The sequence below is a fragment of the Pleurodeles waltl genome, chromosome 3_2 (assembly GCF_031143425.1).
Source record: "Pleurodeles waltl isolate 20211129_DDA chromosome 3_2, aPleWal1.hap1.20221129, whole genome shotgun sequence".
In the NCBI taxonomy this organism is placed as follows: Eukaryota; Metazoa; Chordata; class Amphibia; order Caudata; family Salamandridae; genus Pleurodeles; species Pleurodeles waltl.
The window spans coordinates 12275028-12284188 of NC_090441.1; the positions used below are offsets into that span (position 1 = coordinate 12275028).

The 9161-nt window shown below is 41.7% G+C and overlaps 1 protein-coding gene across 4 annotated transcripts in view; it reads right to left on the reverse strand.

Annotated features, from left to right (window-relative positions):
* ACACA (acetyl-CoA carboxylase alpha) overlaps nt 1–5082 on the reverse strand; it is an 895081-nt gene extending 889999 nt beyond the window's left edge. For 3 of the 4 annotated variants that reach the window (XM_069226573.1, XM_069226571.1, XM_069226572.1), the window contains exon 1: nt 4897–5030. The gene's annotated coding sequence lies outside the window, so the exon portion shown is untranslated. Of the gene's footprint in view, nt 1–4896 lie in introns of all 4 variants that reach the window. The other variant, XM_069226569.1, reaches the window with a different exon arrangement.
* Nucleotides 5083–9161: the final 4079 nt, after the last annotated feature.

Here is a 9161-nt window from a genome sequence, read left to right on the forward strand (position 1 = left end):
AGACTCAAGTGCCTTGTGTGAAAGGATTTAGGTATTAGGAGAACATATGTGAGCCTGAACCTCTTGACTCTCCCGTGATGATAAGTCACTGAATATAAAATGTCTATTGGCCCAAACTAATCACTTGTATAACATTACAGACATTTCACTGTACAAAATATAAAAACTATTGGCTTTGTCAATGTTTCTTATTTTTTGTCAGCACTTCAGGGATTTCTGGTAGTTGCAGTACTTTAGGTATATTGTTGGAATGCAAAACAACTATACGTGTATGAATTATTAATATCCATAAAATCAGAATTGAGTGATAATCTTTTTTTACTGTCCAAATATATATCAAAACACAAAAGTTTTCAAGATCCTTTGAAATTAAAGCAGCTTTGTCTCAGTAAGTAACAGGTGTAGCAGGAAATTGAGAATAGTCACCACCTTTTTATCAAAGGACTAAGATAATGCTTCTCTTCAGAGGGATATCTCTACGCTCCTCTTCCTACTATTCTATCGCCCAAAAGAAATATTCTAGGCATATATATGTTTATAAGAAACATCAAGACTGGACTTAAGAATGCAACTCTGATTTCAAAGAAGACGTTATTCAGACTTTTGTGATTAGAGATGATGTGGTCAAAACTACAGCCCTCCTGATCACATCAGCCCCTATGAAAAAAACTTTGAAATCAACTTGCAAGGATTTGGGAAGCAATGCCTGCTAAAGGCAGGGTCGACTTGTTCGATGGCACTAAGCCCTGCACATGGTCCGCTCAATTAATTTAAATTGACTCTAACTCTAATGGGCAGCTGCTGCTCTCCCAGCTAGATGGCCCACACGCATCTCACACTTTTGAAATGAACTATGCGGTCCTTGGAGAGCAGTATTCAGCACTGAAGGGAAGCCACAAAAAGTAACATATATCCGAACGAGGGCGTAAAAGCTGAGAGGGTGGTAAAAGCAGATTAGGTATTGACCCTGAGTGAAGTATATGAAAGACTGGGAGCATGAGCAATGGAAAACAGGTGATCCTAAGATATTCACAACAAGAAGAGAGATTTTACCCCAAATGGTAAGCCTGGGCAGAACGAAATGGAGAGGTACCCCAAAGAAAGGGGTTTGGCTCCAGGAAGAGATATCAGAAAATATGTGGGGATGCTGAAACTAAGTTATACATGTGAACCTGTAAATGAGATGCACATGTATGTGACGCTCATAATGAATTAATCATTTGTAGAGTGCAACAGCTGTCTAATATACGTCTGAGTACTACATATGGTGTATAGGAGACAGTTCCAGGGCTAATTACCAGGACTGGAATAACCAAGTTTTCAGTTGATTTTAAAAGATTTGTTTATTGGGGGACATAGGAAATTCAAGAGGAAGGGTGTTCCAGAGACGAGACGCCCAGAAGGAGAAAGACCGGTCTCCAGACTAGCATATCGTACTGTTGAGACTACCAGTAATGACTGACTACAGGATCCGAGAGAGCCTGAAATATGGTATCTCGAATTCTGTCCTTCAAATAAAGTGGACCTCTGTTATGAACTGATCTATGGATAATTAGGCACTTAAAAGTAATAGATAAGCCCATTGGAAGCCAGTGTAAGTTGCTTCTCAGGTGTTCTGTGATATATTTTTGTCTGGGAATACCTTCCACAGGAGTCGGAGGAGGGCACATTTCTGAAGACCAACATGCACTAGACCAGCATTATTGGGTGTAGTGAAAGAGCAGTAATTATGTTTCAGCAGATTTGGGTTTTAGGCATCTGCTCTTCATCCAGTTAGCCATTCTCACAAGGCAAGATGGAAACGAGTGCAGTAGTTCACTACCGACCTCTGAAAAACAGAAAAGTTGAGTGTCATCTGCCTATGACACCACCTTGAATCGAAACGGCTAAACGATCTCTGCTAAAGGGGCCATATAGACATTGAACAGTAACATAAAGGGATGTGGCTATAGACGATGTAGCCAAAAGAGAGACGATCTGATGGGATGCAACCCTCTGGAAATAAGGACTTAACTAATAGATTGGAAAAATATTCCTTTAAGTTATGTAAGCTAATTTGGTTAATGTGATCACTGAAGGTGTCTGTGTGTAGCCAGAGAATTAAATCCTAATTGATGCAGTGAGCAGTAGATATTCCTCACCATGAAGCTTCGTGTGACTCCTTCAATTAAAGTATCTCTACACTGCCTCTAAAGCAATATCTATCTTTGGTATTTAACCAATTGAGCACATTTCAAAGGTAGCAGGCATTCTGGTAAAAAGACATGTTTCTTTTTTAACTCTGTATCCCCCTCTCTTTGCTTCACATCCCAGGAGACCCTCCACTATGTACTACCAGGAAAAGGTGCACTGGGCACATTTTCCTTGGTAGCATTATGGCCCAGGTCACCCCTCTACGCAAGGGACAAGGTGCAAGCAACAGGGGACCAGGAGGGATAGATGTGGGATTTGTTTCTAAAACAAAGTGGCAGAAAGCCTTATTCAGGCCTAGGAGTAATGGCCTCAGGCAATACGCAGAGTAGACAGACTGCTTCACAAACCTGTAGGTATCACTGGTTCTGTAGCTGCATAATTACAGTTGTTTTACTGTCCTTCCTTTCTTGCATTAGGAGACAAGTGCATACTTACTGTGGCAGTGCAGCTTTAGACCTTGGAGCAATAGTCCAAGGGAGGGGAACATAGAAGCAGAGGCACCTTGGCGTGGGCATCAGGGACATGAGAGGGATGGGGGGGATGTGGAGGGAGGCTGCTTTCGAAGGCAATAGCGATCATTAGTCAATAAGTTGTAGAGGTGCCCAGTTGTCTGAGGGGCCCTCTGTACCACAAATATGAACGTCTTACTTTGAAAGAGAGGCATGGGGACTAATTTTTATTGCTAGCACTAAGGCAGGGGGCACCGTTGCAGCAAAAAAGGGGTTGGAGGGGGCAAAATGTAGGAGCTCACTCCTTTTCATAAAGTGACAGATAGCCTGTTGTAAGATTTAAGTGATGATCCGGCATGGTGTAGAATGGCTGAAAGAAGTAGAGGAGATAGCCTGCATCTTTGTATCACAGCTCTCATTAGTGCTGCAGCAATCAGTGCGGCCATCATTAGAGATGCAGGTGCAGTTGCACTGGGGATCGAGTATGTAAAGGGCTCACAGCACCCCAATTATGGGGAGTAGAGTTTTTGGTCAATTCTGTTTTTGTTTGATGAATTTGCTCTTTTGTAAATCTTACATTTAGTGTGGATTATAAAATACAAAGAAGCACCCATGTAATGATCTGTAATCCCCATCCCCTGTAATCAGCCATACCCCTCCAACTCACCTAATCTTTGCCATAAAGTTTGGAGCGGGGAGGTGACTTCAAAATATTTTACTTAGAGGGGACTAAGTGTAAAAAAGTTTGAAGACCCCTGGTGTACACCGACAGAGTAAGATTTTACTGTTCACAAAAACCTAGCAGTCTGCTCAACACAAAACTGGGCAGGAAGATCGAGAGTTTGGTGGAAAAAGTCCACCAAACTCTAAATCAAGTCCTTAATCTTTTAATGATTAATACTTCTGTATGGAAAAATATAATAAACTATATTTGTTCATTCTATTTGGCTAAAATGTATTAAGTCTAAAACATTATAGAACAGATGCAAGAGCAATAAAAACCAATAACTGATACAATAGGAAATGGAGATGGGACAAGGAAGCATCTTAATACTTGTAAGAAAAGTAGCATGAACCTCGAAATTTCCTTAATTTAGGTAAATCCAATAATTAAGTTTGAGCAGATGAAAGACAATGTTAAACATTGTGGGCAGAAAATATATATGGAGAGCAATTGAAAATGATACAGGCAGATGGCGGAGATAGAATCCAGATATTAAATTCATAGACATAAGCGGAACCTGTAAAGTAAAGCCACAGTAGACTAATGGAGCCTTTGCAGTGTCCTGTATTTGACTCCATGGTCGAGAATTGAATCCTAGTGACTCCACCAACCATTCATTCCACCTGAGGGCGATTAAATGAGTATCACTGAGTTCACTAACAAAAACGATCTGCTCCTTAGCATCAAGAAACTCAAAGGAGAACAAGCTCTTTACAAATACTCTACGTTCGATATATAATAGACATCAAAGTAGATTGTAGGCATGGGGCAGATGACAGACGTGATGGGCAGAAAGTACTCTTGGATAGCGTGACCAGGTGGTGGCTCCACGTTACCAGGACAACACCTTACCTTTCCTTTACTTGGGGCCATATGTGCCAACACATTTTCCCATAGACACAGAATGGATAAAACCCTTTGATACATCTGCCCCTTAGTGCTTTAAATAGAAATACAGAACTGCAGCTACTCACTATTTAGGGTGCCTGTTTTCTTTTGAGATTTCTGGTACTCTCCCATTAAATGTATTATAGGAGTGCTGAGAAGTGCGGAAACTCTCCATCTCAAATTGGAGAAGTGCAGGCACTCGGTACCAGACAGCACCTGCCCATTTAACGCACTGCCCATACTTTGCTCTCACAAATTAATGTTATCAGGAGTGTTGGTTGAATTGTCTTAGCTAAAAAGAAGACCACAATTCCTTGAATACACAGATAATTTAAGTCCAGTAATGGAAAAGTGGTGTCCCTGCGACATGGAGCCATTTGTTCACCCTACCCAGAAAAAAGAAGGGCATGGAGAGGACTGGAAGCCATAGTGAACTGACAAGATGAGCACCGCAGGACGATTTCACGCAGACAGTGGGTGGACTTGAAGAAAAGGTGCTAGACATGTAGATGCGCACGGGGTGCACCTTAAAATACCCCTACAAAGAGCACACACCCTTCAGCTGCCTAGCCTTCACCCCTTTTCTAGCCCCTTATAATAATACCACGTGCCCTTCTCCCTTTCCCAATGAGGCCCGCTCACCTGCTAGTACAGAAACTACGTGACAAGGTAGTTGTTCCGAATTCCTGCTCCCTGCCGCCAGTTCAGGCACATCTGTAGCCCAGCACCTCTGCCAGTTTGGCCGGGTTTTTTAATTCAGGTTCAATACATTTCCTCCTGACCCTTCCGGGACACCATCTCAGGGCAGAACACTTCCTCCCATTGGTTACCGAGCCAGGCGGGCGTGTTAAATGTCAAGGCAGTGGTGCACACAGTAGCCTGCCATTGGTGGGTACTGCGGGGCGGGGCGTGGGCGTGCGCCACAGATACTGGAAGAGGCGTGGCCACGTGAGGTGATGCTGAATGGTGCGAGGGAGGGGGAGGAGCCAGGTAGGAGGGAGGACAAGCATGTCAATAGAAGGGGGTGAGGGAAGGCACTCCGTGGCCACGCCCCTTCGCTTCGTGCGACTTTAGGAACGCCCCTTCTCCGTCTAACCCGTAGGTAGTGCGGATCCGCAGTTTCGTGAGTCGGGCGGGTACATGACTGAAGTGGGAGGAGTGATGCGGTGTGTGCATGAAACGGCTGTCAGTCTGTTGGCCTCGAGGGAGGCTCTGAAGGACTGAGCGTAGAGGTTACTTTAGTTCACTTCGCTCTCTTGAGCTTCTTATGCGTATGACGCACAAACTCGAGACTTCGAGTACACATCCCAGCGCTCAGTCATGGGCGAGCCACCTGCCGGTACCGCATAGTATAATATTCCTTATTTTACTTTTAAGCTGTAGTACTTTGTCAATGACAGGAGTTAGAGGTGGGAGCCTGAAATGTATTGCAGCTCTGCGCCGCACACGCAATGAATAGAGCCGTCTCCTCCCTCTGTGAATTACTACACATATCTTGAATCCGCACTTCATGGCAGCGTCCTGACCTTGGCTTTGTCACTCTTCCCACATGTAACAATCTATTTGTTTTCTAACATTTTATTCCTCTTGACAACATTTAATATATGCTCGCTTGAATTTCCCGGAGGTATAATTCTGTTAGTTTTCAAAATCAATCATAAGTACTTGATTTCGTTGTTAGTGTTCAGTTTTATACCCAATTCCTTCGAATGTTCTCATCCTAACAGATTCGAACCTTGTTTAGTTAAGTATACCTTTCCTACTGTGCTCCTGTCCTTAAATGCTATACAATCTAAGAGTACACTGTTCCTATCTAATTAGACATTTAAAGTGAGCCAGAAATGTACAGGAGCAAGGACCCTCATGCATCACAATGGATGACTGGCTTCATCATTGGGACAGCTCCTCGTTAGGCTGGTACTGCAATGCCTAACGGGCTCCCCACACGGGGAAGCTCTTAACCGGGGTGCTCAGTAAGTTGAACATCCAAAAACCTTTGTTTTGAAAGGGTGCCCAATTTGGAGAGCCCATGTGTAAGTGGAGTGAAATAGAAAAAGTTAAAATTGGTTCATCATCAACAAATATCACTCATAATTTAATCAGTTATATGTGATGAAGACCAAGATTAAAAACAAATCAGAGTGTCAGGGTGATGGATGATGGTCACCCACTCTAAAAAGATAGATACTATGTGGTATCGCTCTATAACAGGTCTACATGTTTCGCGTCCAAGTGGTCCAGCCGGATCCTATGACGCTTCTTCAGGACCAAAAAACAATCTACTCCAACATTCCGGAATAAATATTCAACAAAATCTAAGGTAAGTAGTCACTTACTTAGTTATGTTCGTATAACAAAGTCAACCTAAGTAAATAAAGCATAACCCATGATCAATTTGTCATTAAGATTGCAAGGTTAGTGCATATGTGTGGTTAGTATAAAATACAGTGGCTCACGCTAGTGAAAAAGTAATATAAAAAGAATATAAAAAGAAGAAGCTTACCATCCCCAATATCAGGATAGCGCTTAGAAGGATCAAGGTCAGTCAAAGGAACTAATAGTCTGTTAATTCATAATCAAGAGAGGTTAGAATAATATGGAGTTCACAAGAGTAATAGGCTCGTAGTTCACCAGCTCAAAACATTGTTCAACATTGAAATCGTTGTCGTTGTTAATATGACATTAATGATAACAAAAAGAACCCTAATTATTCTGGGAATACCATGGGGAAATAAAGATAGAGAGATCGGTAATCATCTAGAAACTTCCATCGTAATTATATGGTTGAAGAGATTTTTCGTAAGTTAGTCCTGTAAAAACCTCTTATCATCGATATAATGTCGCTAGGTGATATCGAGTATGGGAGTATAGAATTGTAATAAATGTACAGAGGAAATTAAATAATTGTCATAGCACCCATCCGAGTTAGCTGAGCGTGATTACACAAGAAGAATAATAAATATTCCCGAGAGAAGGTTCGTGGCATCTCGCTATGTATCTAAATCAATACGTCTTGTTAGCACAAGTGTATATCAGGAAAAGAAAAAAAGGAAAAATGAAACGAAAAAGGAACGCCGAGATGACTTACTTCTAGTTCCTTGATAGCAGGTTTATTAACCTACCCTCGAGACCTGTGTCCTTATCGAACAAGGTACAACGTTGTCCTGAGGTTATTTAAAGAGAAAACAACGTTACGTGAACCCGGAACTAGTTGCCGGTTCACATCTAATAAAAAGGAAAGAAAGACTGAGACCTGTAGTTTCTAGGGAGGATTCGTCTGAATACGGGACTCCAGATGCAAAGGCGTATTTTGGAGAGTGGGGTAGACCGATGTATAATACAATAATTCGATCGTTATTATCCTAATTAGATAAAGTACACAAAACTGAAGAAGCCTAAAGATAAACCCTGCATGTGTATGCATTGACGGGGTGTTTTTAGAAATAACATGTCACGAAAAAATAACATGTCACGAAAAAAACCCTAAGAACATGCAAGTGTTTACCTTGTGCATGGAAAACGCAGAAAAATATATAAAAATATATAAAAAATGTTTTTAATTGGAATGTGAAGGCAAAATTATCAGCTAAGGTTGCTATTGATACTAGGTCAGGATCATAAGTAAGGCGGGGGGGAAAAGGGAGGAAAGGGGAAAATTATGATGAGAGGGCAGTCCAGGGTATATCATCATTTAATCCCCGTGACGCTGTCCCTAATTTAAAAATCCATCGCTGTTCTATTCTAAAAAGTGAGTTTGAACCATTAGGGAGGTTTTTGGGTGCTTCAAGGACCACCCATCGAAGTTCATCTGGCATATGAGCAGCATCCAGAAAATGAGCACATAATTTTGTCGTTATTCTCTGGCATCTAATATTGCTTCTGTGCTCATTGATCCGTATTTTCACTGGACGGGTTGTCATTCCTACATAACGTAAACCACAGAGGAATGTGATCATATAGATACAGTTCTTAGAGTTGCAGTTGGTGTGTCTTTTTAGAAACCATTTGCCAATAGGGTCCAGGTCTAGTGATGTCATACTACTTGTTAGCGAGCACACATTACAATTGCCACAGGGAAAGTGACCCTCAACAGGTGGAAGGTCCCATAGTGTTTTTTGTGACGGGACATCACGTTTTTGTGGACGTGTGTGGATCACTATATCTTTAATATTGGAAGTGCGCTTGAAGGCAAAGATGGGTTTTGGTATAGCAGAACCTCCACTCTCCAAGATGGACCACCGTTTGTTGAGCACTTTTTTAATGGTATTAGACAGTGGAGTAAATGTCGTAACACATGTTATGTGTGTCTGCGGAGTCCTTGTATTTTTTTCAAGTAGACTTTCCCTGTGATTATTTCTTGCTCTCTTACGAACGGCATTTACAGTCTTAACTGGGTAGTGGCGGGCATACAGTTTGGTTTGAAGAATGTCAGCCTGTCTGTCATATTCATGAATAAAGCTGCAATTGCGCCTTAGTCGTAAGAATTGACCCACTGGTAAATTTTCTCTTAGAGCTTTAGGGTGATGGCTTTCATATAGAAGAAGACTGTTTCGATCTGTAGGTTTGTGGTAGGTGCTAGTACTCAACAACCCTTCATCAATAGTAATCATTAAATCCAAAAAGGGTAGTTGAGTAGTAGATACTGAAGCAGTGAACTTTAGGAATGGATCGAGGGTGTTGATCCAAGTTATAAATTCCTCAGTCAATGTTAGTGGGCCTTGCCAGATGATTAAAATGTCATCTATATAGCGTTTCCACAGGTTTATGTGATTGTCAAACGGATTTGTTGATGTTAAAATGTATTTTCTTTCGAAGTCATACATATACAAACACGCTAAACTGGGGGCAAAAGTGCTTCCCATCGAAGTGCCTCTGATTTGATGAAAAAATTGTTGCTCGAACTCAAA